Source organism: Esox lucius, chromosome 16 (assembly GCF_011004845.1).
Source record: "Esox lucius isolate fEsoLuc1 chromosome 16, fEsoLuc1.pri, whole genome shotgun sequence".
Classification (NCBI taxonomy): domain Eukaryota; kingdom Metazoa; phylum Chordata; class Actinopteri; order Esociformes; family Esocidae; genus Esox; species Esox lucius.
In genome coordinates, this window is record NC_047584.1 from 8,575,248 (window position 1) to 8,595,672 (window position 20,425).

Below are 20,425 nucleotides of genomic sequence, written 5' to 3' on the forward strand. Positions count from 1 at the left end.
CTCACTAATGTAAGTCCCTCTGGATAAGAGTTTATTTTAAATAATCTCTGTCTAATGCCACTGAGGCTATTATGACAAAGTAAGAAACATACTGCAGTCTGGTCAAATGCGAGACATATATTAGCAACGTTTCTTTTCTACATGAAATATTTTCCAGTTGAAAATGCACTAGGCTTTTCGGCCATGTGGGATACATAACGTTGTGCTGTATGTGTAGTATTCTAAAAAAATCTAATGAGATCAGGTTCAGATAATCAGTGCCATTCCAAGGGCTCTTAGCAATGAACTAGTGTAAAACTATAGTATTAGCAAGTTAAGAAACCAGAGGTAAGGCAAGTCAGAAGCTTCATTAAATCCAAATAGCCAGATATGATCCCAACCCACAATGCACTCATTAGACAGAATTCATGCACATACACATTAGGAATGTGTTCTTTCCTTATTCTCAAAACGGATGTTATACTGTATAATCATGTCAAATGTTAATGCATGGGCCAGCAAGTCCACGTAAAAATCACAGTCTGTAGATGGCCAAATCCATCAGTGTGCAGCTGGATTTTTTGTACATTGTTTTACACAAATGTAACGAGCAACACCCCTTAACCCTTCCATCTTCCATAAGCATCCTGACAAACAACTAAGCATATTTGGAATTTCACAGTACTGTATGTGTCAAGATGTATCAGTACTACTGGTTAGATTGATCTCTCAAAAGGAATCTTGAGTTGAGTTTCAGTTACCATCACTTTAAGATAGTTGACATTTTTATTGATGTGTGTTGTGCACTGCAGAATCTGCTCCAGCTTGACCATACCCACCACCTTTGCATATAAAACATTTATGTTGTAGTAAATAACAATGTGTCATCAATACAAACCAAACACATCCCTAAAAAATGTAGTCTGCTTCTTTGATTGTTAGAGAACCTAATCCTCTACTAGCTAAATGATCTCACCTGTGGTGCCAAACATTGTGCTAATATCGATTCTCACCATCCTCGTAAAATATTATCCAGAGAGACGTTTATGAAGACAGCTCCATCCCGTCACACCGACTCACTCACCAGCATGTACAGCCACCCGGGTATTGCAATCATTACATCAGTGTCATTGTCTTTTTGATTATGATCTTTTTATTAGCTGCTTAAGCAAATGTATTATAAAACACACAAAAGGTTTTACATGGTAGACACTGGTAGGCAAACACAAGGCACATGGAATCCACTACATTGTTACAGACAGTTAAAGTCTTCCAGGGGAGAGGCCAGGCCTGGGTCAGTTCAAAGCAAAGAGTTCACTGAAGATTAAACATAGGTCAAATGATTGTTTACAGTTTACAGAGGGTGCTCATCTGCTGGACCTTCAATGGTGTAGCTCTGCTCCTTTATGCTGTTCTCCAGAATGTCATCCTCTGTTTTCACGGTTCTGATGAGGACCGTCTTCCTTTCTGTCAGCTCCACTGCCTGTTCCTCGTGGGTGAAGGTAGCTCCATGTTCTCCACCATATCTTTTGACTCAAATGTTTCCATTGCCTCCACCATTACCAGTGCATCAACCATTTTCCTTTCCTCCAAGCGTTCCACTGAAGGCAGAGTTACTCTCACTCATTTGTCCAGTTATCGGATGTTGGCTCTTGACCATGCTGCTGAGTCGCGAATCTTCTCCCTCAATCAGCTTCCTGTAAGTTGTGACATTTTGATGTTCAATAAAGCTTGATACTCACACAGGTGATGAGCGATTTTCTGCTTGATGATCTGAAGGTCAACCTTTAGGACTTTGATCCTCACCTGCAGTTCTTCCAGTTATTTCTTGGATCTTTCTATTGCGTCACACACCTGTGCCTCCAGAGCATCATTCTTGGTCTTGAGAGCATCCAGTTCACATTCTTTGTTTTAGATATTCTTCTTGGAACTTTGAAATATCTTCTCTTATGCTTCGGACCTAATGGACATGCTTTGTTGTTTTGCCATTAAGGTCTTCAAATAAAATGTTGGCTGCAATTTCCTCATACTGACTTAAGGCTGGGTCAGGCTGGGTCAAGGAGCTCTGGGCAGTGTAATGACCAGAGTAGATCTGTGCCATCAGCTCCTTAATTTCCATCTTCTGTACCCTCTGGAGGAACTCGAGTTTCACATCCAAGTGTTCCTGCTGTTTCTCCAGGGTGATGCATGTAGACGTAGCTGCATCCACACCCAGATGAAATGCTTCAGTTTCTAGCTCAGCTAGATGATTGGAAGAGTTGCTCTTTCGGGCCATTGCGTTGCTTCCTGTGGCATCTTGGGCCAGGTTGGCGAATCGGGTACTGGCATTTTGTTGGGTGGCAGAAGGACTGGAGACAGTGATCTGAGAGATCACTATTGCCCTCAAAATGACAACGGTAAGTGGAAATTCTTTCTGGGCTATTACTCATGATGGAATTGGATTTGTCCTTTGGATTTGTTTTCTGTTTTTCTGGTGAACTGCTGGTTAGATGACCACCTCTGAACTCATTAAGCTGATGGTCTGGGTCTCTTTATACCAGACAGTCAGGCCAATCACAGCACTGATTGTAAGCAGACATTTCTGGAATCTCTAACCTGTACAAGACAAAGGGCCTGAACTGCCTCTCAGACATCTTTCAAGTCTCTGTGAAGTGCCAAGTTGGGGCTGTGAACAGAGGACAATATATGCATCGTTTATCAAACCTGTACATGTTAATTATCAACATCCTTTCCATTCTCATATTTCAGTCATGTGAACAGAAGCTAAGTCTGATCTCCAGAACGTTTCTGCGTCTAATGGAAATAAACCAGATAGCAAATGATTCATCCTTTGCGCAAAGACAAGTTGCTCAAAAGAGTCAGTAAATAGATCCTTAGAAGCATTTATAGTCTTCTTTACATTCAGTTACACATTTTGATTGAGCTTGTCTTGGTTTGATAGAGATTAATTCATATTAAATAAAACCAAGTGTAGACCTATTTGTGTGCAGGGGTATGTTCGATAAACCAAGAGATGTCTATGAGAGTTTATTGTAATGGCCAACATACTGGGTCTTTTCTTCTCAAAATGTTTGTAAAACACGTGAGAACATCTCTGACAATTCCCTATGAAAATATCCACTGTAAACAAATGAGACAAAGCAGCTGAGTTGACAGATGGTTTTACTGATTAGCATTCGGAATAATGAGTATCCAACTCTACGCTGTGTTGTGGTGTCAACAAATTCACTGGAAATCATAGGTTTTTGAAAACGATCAGAAATGAACTGCAGGCAATAGTATATTTCAAAAACCAATGCATACTGTAGCACATCACATGAAATAATGTGAACTAAATCATCTGAACCTGAGTTCATATGTTGAGGATCTCCCAATTGGCAGCACCATTCGGCACCAGGACATTCTGGAGGTTAAGTGACAAACACTGTAATAAAAGATTGAGATATTTCCCTTAACTAAACAGGGCTGTATTTTTCCAGGGTTACCTACATCCCCTGGTCTCGTTCTCAAAAAACTTTGGAAGGAAACTTCCAAGGACCCTCAATCTGACCTTTTCCTCCATTGAAATTTAAGAACGGAGGACAGGATGCAAGACAAATAAGAAAGCTTAATTAAGCTTTTCTCCTTGAGTATTCATTTGTTAGGAATGCTTGAAATGTTTAATACATTCTTTATGAAATAGAAAGTATGTTTGACTTTAATTGCATAACCTTAATAATAATAACATTTCATTACACAGTAAACCCCAAAGTGCTTTTAAAACAAAAATAAATGTAGAGTTCTTGAGTTGATGATGTTTAGGTAATCCAAAAAGGCAGCAGTGTGTAAATGGCTAGATCATGGCGCCATGGCAACCATAGAATTCAATATGATATTGTACATTGAACTAACTCATGTGTTATACAGCAGTATGACCAACATGCTTGTAATGTGGCTGTGGGCTGTTAATGATTTATGACAAAGAGTAATGTTAGTATAATCATCAAGTGCACTATTTGATATGTAAGATGTACACTGAGTATTCAGCCCCATGAGGATGTTCACTTCATGCAGCATTGTAAGAAGATGTTAATCATCATCATTGCCACAGATTTAGTATAGCCATTGGGGAAATGGAGTTGATAAAGGGCATGGTACACATGGTTTTGGCTTCTAGCGTTATGAGAACAGACATTTGATGGCATTATGCTACCATTGTATTGATGCATCAATGCTTAAATATGCCAACATGAGAAAGTTTACATAGCATGAGATCGCTGTAGCATAGATTTGTTATTCATATCTAATTTACATTTATTTATTCAGTTGATAACCGTTGATGAACATGCTAATTAAATGCAATATTGATAGGTAGTAAGTTGTTAGCAGGTAAAGAAAATCAAGCAGACTGTGGAATTTTGCTGGTGGTATTGAATACAACTAAACTAATATTGGGACAGACAGCTCCTTTAGTCGACTTTATTGAACTAACCAATTGTTGCAACTGAGCATTTGCGTAAGTGTACATTAACCACCAATGGCAACTTGCCTTATATGACACTCATCGTGACATCTCCCCCTTTAAGTGAAAGACTAACATTATTTGCAGTGGGTAACAAAAATGCATTGTCCTTCAACTAGACATAGTAGTGTTATTTAACTGACAAAGGCATACTTATAAATTGTGCAAATGAACTGCCCTAGGCTACATTTCCATAGGCTCTGTCTCTTTTTTTCTTTAGCACCAATGTCTGTGGGTTTAGCTCGACCAGTCATTGTTGGCTAAGGATAAGTGCAATGGGTAGACTACCATATACCCTAGAGGGAAGACTGGGCATTTATTCTGCCCCGTTAATGTGCCATTCCACCTAATAACAAACTCTTGGAATGAAACAGATCCCCACAGTTCCATCTGGAACCAGATCTGGGTCCACAAGTTCTGGACCACATCTTGGAGGCTGGTATTTGGACCTGGGTGTTCACTGGTAGGTCCAGTGTTTAACATGTTTCCTCAGTTTTGCTCTTGTTGTTGATCAGCTGTTAGTGTCTGCGATTCTGTTTCATTAGGTCTCCCTATGAAGTTTGGATAAGAAATGGTCTTGGTGTGGCTGCTGAGCTCTTGGTGATTCCAGTCTTTCTCCAATCCATCTCGCCATCAGTCCTAAAGCGCACCCCGTCTCCGATCTGCAGAGTAGGAAGAGGTCTGGCTGAGGTCTCTTTGTTGTATCTTTTCTCAGGTCCGTTTAGCCTTTTCATCGTTGCACTCAACCCAGAACAGGTCTGGCCACAATGGTTTCAAGTTCTGGTTGAGTGTTGTAACCAAAGTCCTGAGCCTACGGCCAATGAGGAGTCTGGCTGGACTCTCATGTTGGTCCAGTGGCAGTATCGCTGTAGCTGACCATTGCTAAAAGTGGATCATTCTGCTTCAGGATGGCTTTAGCTGTTCAACACTGCCTGTTCCGCCATTCCGTTAGCTTGGGGATAATATGGACTTGATGTTGGGTGTTTTGAAGTCATACCCTGCTGCAAATTCTTCAAACTGTTGCGACTTGAACTGTGGTCCATTATCTGTGAACATTTGGTCTGGAATTCCAAATCTAGCAATAATGCTCCATAGCTTTTGAATGACTTCTTCAATAGATGTTGTAGTGAGATTCGTTATCTCAAGCCGCCGAGAGTAATAGTCTATGATAACGAAATATATTGTTCCGGCTAAGTCTCCTGCCACAGTGGTGTGATGAGCGGTTCTCGGTGCACACGGGTGAACATGTCAGCCCTCTTTGTCTCACTGCTTTGCTGATCTGAGACCACCAGATAGCCTCGCTGTATCTGTCTGCATTAATTCAGCCCCTGGTGTCCCTGCTGGATTCTCTCAAGCATGTCCTCTCTCATGCTGAGTGGAATGGCTATCTGGTTGCCTCTCTTTAGGAGTCCATTACTTTCTGTCAAATATCCTCTTTCTATAAAGCACTCTGGTGTGGGTCTAGCCACATCCTTGGTGTAAACCGGCCATCACGTCCTTGTGTATTCCATGACAAGCTGAAGGGAGTCATCACTTTCAGTCTCGGCTTTGAGTTGATCATTAACTGATTTTCTCTCCGTTTCCTCAACGGAATTCACATACACCCAAACCTCAGCCTCTATTTCACAGGCATCTGTGTCTGGTTATGAGTGTCTAGACAAGGTGTCGGCAACCATCAAGTTTTTGCCCGGCACGTATTCTGCGATGGGGTTTAAATTCATGGGTCAAATCAGCAGTTTCTGGCATCTTAAGGGAGCCTTGTCCAGATTCTTGTTGTTGAATAGTGTCACCAATCATTTATGGTCAGTGACCAGTCTCTAGGACTCTAGTCCACGTAAGCACTGGTAGAACCTTTCTGATGCCCACACACTCGCAAAGATTAATTGTTTCAATTTAAGCATGTTGTTTCTGTGCTTGTGAGCAAAAGGCAATAGGCTTAAAAGTCCCCTTAGGCTTAAGAGCCTGCTGTGGACACCATAGCCACGAAGCGTCTCCGCTGAGTAGAGCATGGAGGGGATGTAGAACTTGTGACAGGTGTGGTAAATATGATCATGCTGGAGTTCTTTGAAATATCTCTGCCGCCGTGGATGTACCACCCTTTTTCCAAAAAAGTTGGGACGCTGCGTAAAATGTAAATGCAAAATGGAATGATGTGCAAATCATTTACACCCTGTATTCAATAGAAATTTGTACAAAGACAACATATCAAATGTTGAAACTCAGACATTTTTATTCTTTCTTGAAAAATATATGCCCAGTTTGAATTTGATGCCAGCAACATGTTTGAATTTTTTTTGGACAGAGGCCACAAAAGACTGGAAAATTAGTGTAATGCAAATAGAAATACTAATTAGGTCAATTGGCAACAGGTCAGTAACATGATTGAGTCTGTCAGAAGTGAGGATGGGGAGGGGTTCACCACTCTGTGAAAGGCTGTGGGGGCAAATAGTGCCACAATTCTAGAATAATGTTTCTCAATGTAAAATTGCAAAGAGTTCGGATTATAATTAAAAGATTCAGAGAATCCAGACAAATCTCTGTATGCAAGGGACAAGGTAAAAAACCAATAATGGATGGCTGTGATCTTTAGAGCGGCACTGCATTAAAAACAGACAAAATGATGTAGTGGAAATCACAGCATGGGCTCAGAAAACCATTGACTGTGAACAAAGTATGTCGCTGAATCCACAAATGCAAGTAAATAATTTCCCTTCCAAAGAAGAAACCATATACAGCTCCGGAAAAAATTAAGAGACCACTGCAGCTTTTTCTTTCCTTTCCAAAAAAGTCGAAAATGAAGGTTTTGAGTGAGGATTTGCAGTTCAATTTGTAGTTGTCTCTTAATTGAACTCAAATCCTCACTCAAAACTTTCCTTTTCAACTTTTTTTGAAAGGAAAGAAAAAGTGGTCTCTTAATTTTTTGCAGTGGTCTCTTAATATTTTTCTGGAGCTGTATAAACATGATCCAGAACCACTGCCACCTTCTCTGGGCCTCATTTAAAATGGAGGCGAAGTGGAAAACTGTCCAGTGGTCAGACAATTCAAAATGTGAAATTATTTTTGGGAATCATGGACACTGCGTCCTCCCGACTAAAGATTAGAGGGACCATCAGGCTTGTTATCAACACACAGTTCATAAGCAAGCATCTGTGATGGTATGGGTGTGCATTAGTACACGTGGCATGGGCGACTTGCATGTCTGTGAAGGCACCTTTAACGCTCCGGAAAAAATGAAGAGACCACTGCACCTTTTTCTCTCCTTTCTAAAAAAGTTGAAAAGGAAGGTTTTGAGTGAGGAACAGAAGGATTCAAATTAAGAGACAAATGCAAATTAAACGCTTCTGTTCCTCACTCAAAACTTTCCTTTTCAACTTTTTTGGAAAGGAAAGAAAAAGGCGCAGTATTCCCTTGATTTTTTCTGGAGCTGTATACAGGTTTTGAAGGCCTTTGAATGCCTGCCTGCAGTCCAGACATGTCCCCTACTCAAAACATTGGGCGCATTATGAAATATGACAAACGAGACCCCGAACTGTTGACCAGCTGCACTCCTATATCAAACAAGAATGGGAATACATTTCACTTTCAAAACTAAAGCAACTGATCTCAGTTCCCAAATGCTTACACATTATTGTGAAAAGAAGAGGTGATGCAACACAGTGGTAAACATGCACCTGTCCCCAACTTTTTTGAAAGTGTTGCTGGCATCAAATTCAGAATGGCCAATCGTTTACCAAAAAACTGAATTTCTCAGTTTCAACATTTGGTAAGTTGTCTTAAATATAGGGATAAACGCACATCATGGCATTCTGTTTTTATTTGCATTTTACACAGCATCCCAACTTTTTTGGAGACAGGGCTGTAATATCAAATTAAATTCTGCTTTGTGGCGTGATACATGTTGATAACTTTGAGCTGTTTGTACCCAGAGGTATCTGCCAAATCTGCAGTGCTACTGTCTTCTGGCTAGCTGATGTAGTATCTTGTCAAAGGTTGGCAACAGGAACTTTTTTCTCTGCACATTCTCGTTTAATCTCTTTAGATTGACCCGTATCCTGAGTTGTCCTGATGGTTTTACCACAGACACCATCAACGCCACCCAGTCGGTTGGCTCTGTCACATGCTGAATAATATTATTGTCTTCATTGCGTTTTAACTCCTCATCTACCTTTGTGATGAGAGGAATGGGGATGTGTCGGAGTTGGTGATACTATATTTTTGTGCATTCTTTACGTTTTAATTGTCTCTCCTTTGAATAGTCCCAGATCCCCATAGACACTCACCTCCTCTACATGCTGTGTTAGCCCCAAAAGAGCTCTGACTTTTCTGCTCACTAGATTGTCTCCAGCTGTGGCCTTTTGGGTAAGCCGTCATATGTTGTCTCTGTGAGGATTGACATGTCGGCTCCTGAGTCTATTTTGAAGTTCACTGCTGTCCCAGCTATAACGTGTGTTGTATGCCATGGAGATTGGCTTTTGATTGGTCTTCCTGTTACTGTTTCTGATATTGACCCAAGGAAAAGCGTGTCCACGTGCTTATATCTTGGATTGACCTCGATAGATACTGAGCTGCGAAGTGTCCTAATTTATGGCATTTGCTGCACTCTTTACCCCTGGCTGGGCACTCATCCTGGTTTTTGTGTGCTCGTCCACATCTAATACATTTTCCCACGTCTCTGACTGGCGGTTCCCTGGTTCACCTTTTCCTCCACGCATTTGATATTTCCATCTTCCTCCACATGTACTTAACTCATCAACGCCCTTTGTGTTCTCATGAGTTCGTTATGTCTGGCTATATCTACATCTTTATTTAAAGTCAAGTCATTCTGCACTTGCAGCTTTTGTGAGAGCTCTTTGTCTGTAATGACAATCACTAACCTATCACACATTTCCTCAGCATTTGATGTTTACTTGCGGTATCCTGCTAACTCATGTCTAATGTGCGCTTCTACTGTTTCAATAGCTTCCTGCATGTGGGAGTGAAATGCGTTCATTCAAATATGACATTTCTTTTTGGCACAAAATATTAATCAAAACCTTGCCAGTACATCTTCAAAAGTAACGTCCTCCTGGTAACTTATGTCAAATGACTTGTAAATGTTCTCAGCCTCCGGTCCCATACAGTACATTAAAGCAGTCACTTGAATGTCAGCAGTATCATTGTTTAGCTTGGTAGCTGTACCTCCCAAACTGTCGCTTCCAATGTGGCCATTGCTCCGGCTTTGCAAACTTCAGTTGACCTGGTGCCGAAAACGTCACTATTGTTACATATTACTGTAAAAAAAGTATCCTGTTTACTTCTGACACTGTGTGGAATTTAGCTGGTAGTGCTGAATACAACTTAATTAACGTTGGGACGGATAGCTCCTTCTTCATTCAACTTTATTGAACCAACCAATTGTTGCTACTGAGCATGTGCATAACTATACATTAATAATGGCAACTTGACTTATCGTCACACAGACAATCTGCACTTTAATGTTATGTTCTTGGTGCAATTTTTAGTCCAATGGCTCACATACGAAATTCACCCCCAAATTAAAAATGTTCACTGTCCATAACCATTTGGCCTTTTGCACCATCCAAACCTTATTTGTTTAAAAGTAACTATAATCCAAATTTATCCAACAGCAGCTACTCATGCAACTTGCATATAAAAACAGCAATGCGTAATACCACACGTTAAATGTAAAAGAGGACTAAATCATCTGACTGGGCCGAATGTATGCAGCTGAACGACTCTAATAGTTCTCATGTGGAGGCCTGCCCATTTAGCAGCACATTTGACACATTTAGGTGACATAGGAACTTGCTAATGGGTTCTGGAGGTAAAGTGACAAACTCTGTAGTGAATGTTAGAAAGGCGTATGAGATTTCTCTCCACTAAGCCAATACAGTAACGACAGCAAAGTATGAAAGAAAGACACTTACAAAATACCCCAAGTGTGTCCATGACAGTGGTTTTAGCTCTCAAAAATATAATTGCAATTTGATTATGCAATCACATAGCAATATGCCTTAATCAAAGAAGTATTAGATAACTAGTTATGTTGTATTTTGAAACACTTTGCCTTGTGAGAAATGTTTTGAAGGTTTGGACACTATTATGTGGAGTCAATAGCCAGTAATAAAATAATGCTATATATTAAGGGTAATGATATTGTTATAAAATGATAATTAGTTACAATCATCTGTCAGCTTTTATGAAATGGTTCTGATATATTTCACTAATGGCTTGATGGAATAATGTCAGATTTGGCTAACTGGCTTATCTGTATTACCTCCAGTAAATAGATGATTGTAGGATCCGTCTGTCTACGATGCCAGCTGACCTTGATTGGGGCCGACTGCAGTAAACGGAGCACCTGTGGCTTCTGACTGATCCATCATAGCCTCACATGAACAGATGGGCACCACAGCCAGCTCGTTAGTACCCACAATCCACAGGGCCTCTGCAGCATCATCACTTCGTGACTGAGCTCCAGTCATGAATATTCATCCAGTCTCTTCTGTCTGATGATATGATGAAGGTAGGGCAATAATTAAAATGATCATACGTGATTGAAGATGGATCAGGTGCTATGTACTATGTTTGTCGCTCCCTTTGTGTCAGACTCAGGTAGAATAAATGAGTGTGCACTATACACAAAAGTTGTATACATTAACATATTTGGTTATTAAGGATTTCTTTTGTCTGCAATTTCTTGGCCATCCTCTCGCACTATTTCACCTCCCACATTAATCTATTGGGCACTAATGGCATTCTGGCTAGGGTAATTGATTGGTTTGACAATTTGCGAGGTGTTACTTATTTACAGCGGCTGCCCACCGCTATTTGACAATTTTTCCACCATTGACTTCCCCTAAATGGGAAACCAGTTTTTTTGATTAGGCGATGTGTAGGCATATAATGCTGTGGTATAGTATTTTTCAGTCATATGAACAAAACAATAAAACATTGTTGTACAGTATCTGGGAAACACACACTTTAGCAGGAAGTCGCATGCATGATATAACATTATGCATTAATTCTTAATTTTACATAAAGTCAATGCCCTAATGTAGCTGAGCCCCATTCCTCACCTCTGGAGTGAGTCATTGGTTTGTTTCATTGTCTTTCAAACCTGAATCAACTTATTATTCAGTCCAATATAGTTCAATCTAGTAATCAGTAATTCCCCAGTTCAGCAGCTAATCAACTAAGCAGCCGGGACAAAGAAGTGATGGACCTCTCCATCAACGACACTCTCTCTCGGCTGTCCAGCAACAGAGCCATCCCCAAAGACAACGGCAACCAGGGCAGGCCTTCCTTATTTTGTTTGCTATCCAGAGTGTTAATCTACCCTGCTGATTGCTTCTTGCCTTTTTGGGTCTATACCAAGCCCGCAGAAGCCAATCAGGTGGCAAAGCTTTATGTCACTGTAGCCCCGACACAATCAACTGGATAGATTATGCTAATGCTGTCACATCCTGGGAGCAGTGTAAGCCTTTACTCAGAGATAGGTCCACCGGACCTAGTCAGAGCAAACAGCTGACAATTAGTTTCTAGTTTAGAATCGACTATCATTTCCCAGACACATTTCCCAGAGCTTAAATGGATTCATAATCCACCCATGTGCCCGATAAATCCCTCTCCTTGAAGATTGATGTGCTTCTTGGGAGGTTTAAGCCACCAGCAAAAGTGAGATGATAACAACTACAATGTCTCCCAAACAAGTCATAATAAAATTCTTGTGTGGGCAGTTGTATTGTTTCTCAATGTTTTCCTTAGGTAAAAAACAGTTTAATCAAGTAAAGTGACTTTGGTTAGCTAGGATGTAATGCAGCTTAAACACACTTAAAATAAACATTCCTGTAGCTCAGTTGGTAGAATATGGTGCTTGCAACGCCAAGGCTGTGGTTTTGATTGCCCAGACTGTGGTTTTGCACAAACTCCGTAATGTAAGTCTGGATAAGAGCGTCTTCAAAATAAAATATTATTGCATTCTTTGTATTGATCAATGTTTAAAACTCTTTTAAAAGTACTTCAGCCCAGTCTACTTGCCAGTGATGACAGTGGGATTGATATGACATACAAATAGTAGGTAGGCAATTATTTTACCATCCTGTCTCATCAACACATCCCTTAAACCAAAACACCTTTGTACCCACTCAGTGTACAACTGGGAAGTCATCTCTAGAATTTGAGCCCAGAGACTAGCTATTGTGAACAGTTGGAGTACAACTGAACATAAAACTGAATAAAGAGGGACAGGTGGTAAACGGAATGAGTCAACACACAGATAGTGTCTCTTGTTCATGTAATATTTATTACACAACAAAAAATTTTAAATCAGAATGCACAATTACAATTTCCAGCTGGTAAATATAGAAAACAGCCTTTCTAAGACTCAACAAAAGCTATGTGACTGAAATGCATGTTTAAATTAGGAGCTTACAAAAATGTATGCTGCTGCTTGTAACCAAAAATCTATGACAGGCCTTTTAACCCCTATTACAGTAGGCAGAGCTAGTCAGCAGGGCCAGAGGCAGCCAATACTTCTGACAGTGGTGCAAACTGCCTTCTTATCTGATATGATTTCCGTTTCCCGGGTTTTAATGCTCTTCTTACAATGCGGGAGACTGTCCTCTTCATACAAGTGGGTTCCCCTGAATGCACAGCCTCACCTGGTTTTCTGCCAGCTGGGTCCTAAGGTCATCATGCTTCCCACATGCACACAGTAGCTAGTTAGCTCAAGGGCTCTGACTACTATTAGTGTGGCCAGCTAGCAAGATAGGGGGTATTGGAAGTAGTTAATGTTAAATGGAGCCTGACCTTAGTGGCAGAACTTTACCGCATGAAATGAAACAAGATATAATAAGTATTGACTATAGAATAACCTTTCTTTTTAGGTAGCAGTGAGGCAGGCTGCCATATACAGAGTGCAAGCAGAGAGGTTAGTAGGCTAAATATTACTACATGTGCATTTGTGAGTGTGTTTTAATGTCAATTGCAAAGTCTACTAAGGGCTCTTTTCACTGTCAGACTACACCATCATTGCGTCCCAGGTGGCTAAGCATTCTATGGAATTTTTTTATTGCACCAAACCACCACAAACTTGGTTAGAGCTTTGACTGTGCCTCCAACTGATGACTGGCCAGCATTGCAGGGGAGCAAAGAGACATTGTTAGTAGAGATTTCCTGTTAAAATCTTTCCTGGTCCCTCGGACAGCACAGGCAGCTACAAAGCTAACTGAGATCATCAAGTCGGTAAGCATCCTCTTAAATACATTGACTCATGTGACTTCTTAGTTGAGAAAATTATGGAAAAGTATGGCAAAAAGCAGAATGGCTTGGTGCAGATGCCTAAAAGGAAGATGTAGATTTGAATGGATAAGATTAAATTGAGCTTAGCTTATTTAGCTTTGCAAGCCAGACAAAATTAATGTAAAACAAAATACTATGTATATTTATCTCATAATATCTCAGAAAACAAAGATTCATTAGGGTTTACCAAGACATGCATCAAAATTCAAACAAACATCAGCATTCAAAACATGTAATGTTTTGGTTATATTGGTGAATGTCACGTCACGTTCATTTTATATACCGATCTCTAGTAAAATGAACCAAACTGTCAATTTAAGTAACCTTGTCTAAGCCAGGAACATTTTTAGAAAGAACTTAGTCTTTACATGATTTAATACATAGTTGGGCATTTATCTGAGAAAAAAAGATAGGTAGTTTATGTCTGATGAATGCTAATGCAGTTCTTGTTCAGTGTTATCACCCAGGTTTTCACCAGGCTTTTAAATGTATTTCTTGATTATATTCTTTTATACCCAGCCCAGCACCTGCATGTATTTTGATACGCATATACAAAACATTTGAAAATGATAATTGTATCTAAACATTTTAACACACATCTCTCTCCAGTTTGAAAAGCAATTAACATACAAACAATCTCACTATGTCAAGCACCCATTTAGTTTGAACTACAGAGCAATAAACACAAACCTAATCAGAGGTGTAATAATCTTAGAAACGGACATTGTTCAACACTACTTAATTCTTTGACAGAGACACCAATCAGTTAAAAGGAGTTCATAGAAACCATAAAAATATCAGAATTTCACTGAAAGATTATCTGTAGAGGATTCTGATGCCGAGGGTAGGTTTTGTGTGTCTAAGACTCCTAAAAAGCATAATGTCCTTGATGCATTGGGCTTTCATACCACTACATATGAAAATGTGCCCTTCAATTAGAAGTTTGATAGAATAAAACAGGTAATTTAATTCACCTGATTGAATGGCAACATTGGCTTCTTGACTAAAGAACCCACATACGTCAACACACAGTTTATCTTTTATGAATACAATATGACAAAGAAGACACATATGAGGAGTGGAAAAATTCCTTCCAAAGGTTCCATTCATGATGTGAACAGTGAAATCGTGATCCATGAATAATCCATGACTCAAGTGAATGGTCCTTGGCCTATGTCACAGTATTATTGTATGAATGATGTACTGTATGCTCTTCAACACAGGGTTGTAAGTTCTTTTCCACAGCCAAATGTAACTGTTTTATTGAAACTAGAGGTAACATCGGGACAGTTTGCCAGAACTTCATAACCACATCCCAAACCACATCTCTAGGATATAATACACAAATACATGATTTGGGTCGGAAACAAGGAATATTTGGACTTTTCTAGGCTTTCAAAAATCTAAACCTTAAACAGCCAACTAAGTCCCCAAGACGTATTGCCTCGCCAATCAGATTTACTGCCATACATTTAGAATGTTTTTATACAATAGAAGACGATTATTGTTTCTGTTGTCAAGAACGTGAGTTGCGTACTCTGTATCAGAAACAATTATTCGCTGAGTTGAGTTTTTTCTTTCCACTGCCTCATTTTTATGCACTTGGCACTCGCACCGTCACACGTTGAAGCTCATTAATAAATGCCAATCCATTTGCAAGCTTGAATTAATACATGGCATAAAGGGCAATTTGGCCCCGAACACCATGAACACCGCCTGACCATAAAAACTGGCCACAGTTGGCGCAACCACTGCTTCAACAAACCCATAGTTGTGGAAAAGTAGACAATGAAAACATTTGAACAACTGTTAATGTATTTCTCCAAATCTTCATTTGAAGTATATTTAAATGAATACATTATCTTCTTGGGATCTCACGGCTGCCTCTGATTAAAATAGACCTCACTAAGTAAAAGTATACTAAGACTTAAGCTACTTCACCTGCACATAGACTACCCAACCAATTATTTTATAGACAAAGAGAATTTGGCACCCAGAAAATTGTTATATGAAAACGCTTGGTTTTGAATATGTTGCAGGGCATCATTTATTAACCAAGGAAGCTGTGATGCCTGTGTTTGCCTTGGAAAGCACTGTTGACTGTTGCCCTGGATTCAAGAGAAAAACCAAACAGATTTGAGCTAAAGCACTTTTTAGAAGCACAGGGCAGAACAAATGATAGAGTGCAGCCCTGTGGGACAGGGTGGGGGATTAATAAATTGCTAGCTTTTTTCCTACTTCCCCACAGATACACAAGGCTTCCATTTTGTTTACTTTATGTTTCATCATTAATTTAACTGCTTTGATGCTTGGATGGAGTGTAATGAGTCATGAGGGGAGCAATTGAGTCATTGGTGGAAAGATGAGGTTCTGGCAACACCAACTACCCAGGCATCAGATTGTTTGTAAGGGTGTGTTTCTTAAATGGATTAATATCCATAACCCCAAAGATAAGGGTTTGATCTTAGATACCAACCTTAGATTTATTACTTGCCTTATTGATATTTCCTCTAGCCTAAGTTTCTTTTAATAACACTTTTCCAGGTTTTCTTTAATGAGAGTGTGATTTATATTTCATACACGACAAATTAGTTAAATCATGAACATGAAAATGCATGTCCTGATACTGCCAAGTTGGAATAATATCAAATGTTTTGTATTTTTTATGAGCCCCGTCTTTTATTGGATTTACTACTGGCAAAATTCTTGATCAAAGCCTAATCTGTGTATGAATGCTTTTGCTGTTGTATGTGAATCTGGTGAGGTAACTTTGTTTTACAGATGGAAGCTTGCAGTTTCCCCCGAAAATAGATTCTGTCTCAAGTCAAACAGTAGATGATAAAACTCCACCAGGAGTGACTGCACCATCCATTCATTGCAGTTAGCCATGTCTCACCATTTAAACATTTAGCCCAGGGTTATTTGGGTTTAGGCTTTGTACTCTATTAGAATGCTGCTCCTTCTCTGACTTGGGCTTTGATGTTTCCCCACAATTTCATGGCTTGCGTCAAACTGTATTCTCCCTTTTAATTCCATTCTGCCTCGTTTTTCCTGTTCTTTAGCATGGCTTGACCTCACACATGACCTGTGTTCATTTTACGGTGCTCAAACCAACTCAGTTCAGTTGCCCTTTCAGTAAAGACTGGGATTCAACGCATATTCTGAGAAGTCTGAAAAGACAGTATTATAGTGTTGTCGTTTAGATATAGGTGTCATTAAAAGAAATAAGAGAATGTGGTTTGTTTCTTCTGCCCTACATAAGATTTAGTTAAAGCCTTGTATGAATGTGAATCTTTTGGTGAAATCCTCTCAGCTTAGAGTGAAACATTTGTAGCTGATCTAATCAATACTTGATAGCCCCACAAACAGAATCTGCATGCATGTTTTCTTACACAGAAAGGAAAAACAACTCCTCTTAACCTTGGTGTCCACACACAGACCAAAGCACACATGTATATTCGCCTGAAAAAAGTAGCTTACACACATGAATTGAGTGTCCTTCAGCAGATATCTTTTTTACAGTGATCTAAAATCATTGGCAAGTATACTGTACTCACAAAAACATGTTGCCTCCTAGCAACAGAACCCACAGTCTTTCATGTAAAGGTAATTGCATCCATGAGAACACTGTTTATTTCCACAGTAGACAATGTAGCCCTGAGCCCTGTCTTAAGCACACAGCCATTGTGTGCTGAAATCGGGGCATACAGGGAGGTTGGCATGCAGAATCCTTAAGGAGAGGCTTGTGGAGGCAAGACCTTGGTAAATGACAGGCTTGTAAGGGACAGAGTGGGCCAAAAAAGAGGGTGAAACTCTCTCTGTCTCTCTGTCTCATGACCATTGAAATGGATAAAGTATCTCCACTACAAAGAGAAGGACTCTTTCTGCAGGAGCTTTTAATGCTGGCTGCTTCAGTTGCTCAGCCCCACATTTTTCTTTCTTCTCCTCCTCCTATATCCGTCTCCCCTCTCTGCCTGGGCAAGGTTCTCCACTCACTCCAGCCCACGTGTGCTCAGCCGTGAAGACTGTTTTATTAACAAGAGAAGGAGATCATCCTTGGCAGACACATAGATGCAAAACGTGTAGACATACTGACACATGTTGTGTGTGTGTGTGTTTTGTGTGGGTACAGAACATCGTTTTGAGAGTATGTTTGTTTGAAAAGATACCCAGACCATAGATGAAAACCCACATGCATTCACGCTTGCACACACGCGCGCACACACACGCATACCCGCAAAACCACTGAGGGACTGTAGCAGAACCTTTGCTTATAGACTTATAATTAACGTTCACTGCCATGTAATGATTCACATCAGAAGTGTGAAAGTGATAGCGCTGTAAAACCCTGCCAGTAATTTGAACTCCCTGTTGGAAATATGTGTACTTCAGGCCTTCATCTATTTGAGAGAAAAAAATATATAATTTATGGACTGGCTGTTCATAGGGAGCAAGTGAGGTATTGATTGAAAAGCAAACCCAAGACTCTGACCCTCACCTTTCCCATTTCTGAGCGGGTATTGTTTGGTTAATGTTGGAGTATCGATTGAATGAGGCTAGCTGCCATTTAGCGGGATTATATGTCTGCATGTATCACTGTCGGCTTGATTCAATTCAAAGCACATTATTAGGATGACTGACATAATAATATCACCCTTGTGTCCACCCTTGTGTCAAGGAAATGTCCCTCCTGATAAGATACATGCCCACACAAATGCTACATCCTTTATCTCCCCGCTGGGCACTGATTACTGAATTAGCCCCTGACTATATGAATCCAACCCCTGGCCATATGTAACATCAGCAACCCGACAGCCATGTACTGTATGTGGTATAACAGGTATTAATACGCAAAGACAGTGTTGTTAATGAAACAAATTGGTAATTGTACGTCATCACATCCTAGTCACTGGTTGTCTGAACTGTGATACTGGTTGACAATGATTACAGACTATGTGTTACAATCATCACAAACTATGTGTTACAATCATCACAGATTATGTGTTACAATCATCACAGACTATGTGTTACAATCATCACAGACTATGTGTTACAATCATCACAGATTATGTGTTACAATCATCACAGACTATGTGTTACAATCATCACAGACTATGTGTTACAATCATCACAGATTATGTGTTACAATCATTACAGATTATGTGTTACAATCATTACAGATCATGCTCTTCACGGATCCTACTTTCCAAAACTCTGACACACAATAGCCATGCATGAGTGCTTATAATGATACCCTTTTAAAGTATGTGAGGCCTATCTTATCTAAAGCCACTCTTTCCCCTGAATATATTTTTATAAAGATCCATAAAATGTCTATTAAATGAATGAAATGTAAATGTTTTTTCTGACAGAAGTGGCCTCAAAAGCTGGGCTGCTGAGCTGCAAAGCTTCATTGGATGCTGTGATAGGATCTGGGACAACAGGGATCTCATCTGGGTTTTCTTTGGTCTTTTATTCTTCATTGTTATCCTCCCGCGAAGGACGCTCATAAGACTTACATTATAGTCAGGTAGAGGTTGGAAGAAACACACAAAGGCACAACGAGCAATACAGAAATAGCCTTACCAAGTAAAGTGCTTTAAGTAGAACATTTACACAAATGTGGTATCAATCCAATTCATTACTATTAATTATTTTATTATTATGTCTCCATTTATTATTTTAATGGGAGTCCTAATACGATCTACTACATAAGCCTCTGGACAATTTACCCTAGGTTCTACTCAAAACTCGCATTCACTACCAAGACCATGGTCCTTGCTACTTAAATGCTAGGGGAACTTCAGGCTATGATCAAGCCCTTCTTGCCAATCTGTACCCTCCGTTCAGCTTTAACTGGTCTTTTGGCCATCTCACAACTACAGGAGAGCAGCTCCCAAACTGCCCAGTCAAAACTTTACTCTGTCCTGGCACGTTAAGACAGCATAACATGTTAGGACAGCAGATTCCCGGTAATTCATTGCTAATAACATATTAAATTGTCTTTAACTTGCTACAACTGTGACATATTACTACTGTTGTTCTACCTGACTCTCTTAAGACAATCTGCTAGGTATTATCTGCTAAGTAACTCAAATGTAAGCACAAGAACTCTAATCAAGCACCTGTTTTACAATGTCCGGTTAAACTACACTATGCCAAAAAAGTTCATATTCACCTAATGCAAATTAAGGTACGTCCACTGGCTATAGTTTTAACTTGATACAACTTTCAATATTTGAATAACTGGTCATATGTCACTTTTGCCATCAAAAGAAACTGGACAAAGGATGGCAAAAGGATTATGTTAACGAGCATTTCCACAGTTCTTTCTCCTTCAACTCTAAGGAATTTTGAAGCTTTAGCTCCATATACAGAAGCAACCCTTCAAAGGAATTTCAGGCCATTCATTCTTCACCTCTGAAGTCTAAACTATGCACTGAAAAGCACTGTGAATCTTAGTTTCAAAGAAAGAAATCAAACCAGAACACGGATGATTGGCCAAATAAAGCATTATACCAACACCAACAAAGTGCATACTGTGTGTTGAATGTGTCTTCCTAATTTTTTATTTATAACAATTGGGGCAAGCATTTTCAAAACAACACCTACAGCAGAACAATGAATTCCTTCCCCATCTAG

At 39.8% G+C, this 20,425-nt stretch overlaps 1 long non-coding RNA gene across 2 annotated transcripts in view; it reads right to left on the reverse strand.

The window, feature by feature from the left end:
- Positions 1 to 20,425, reverse strand: part of LOC105016101 — a 148,763-nt gene that overhangs the window by 105,483 nt on the left and 22,855 nt on the right. The gene's annotated exons all lie outside the window — the stretch shown is intronic.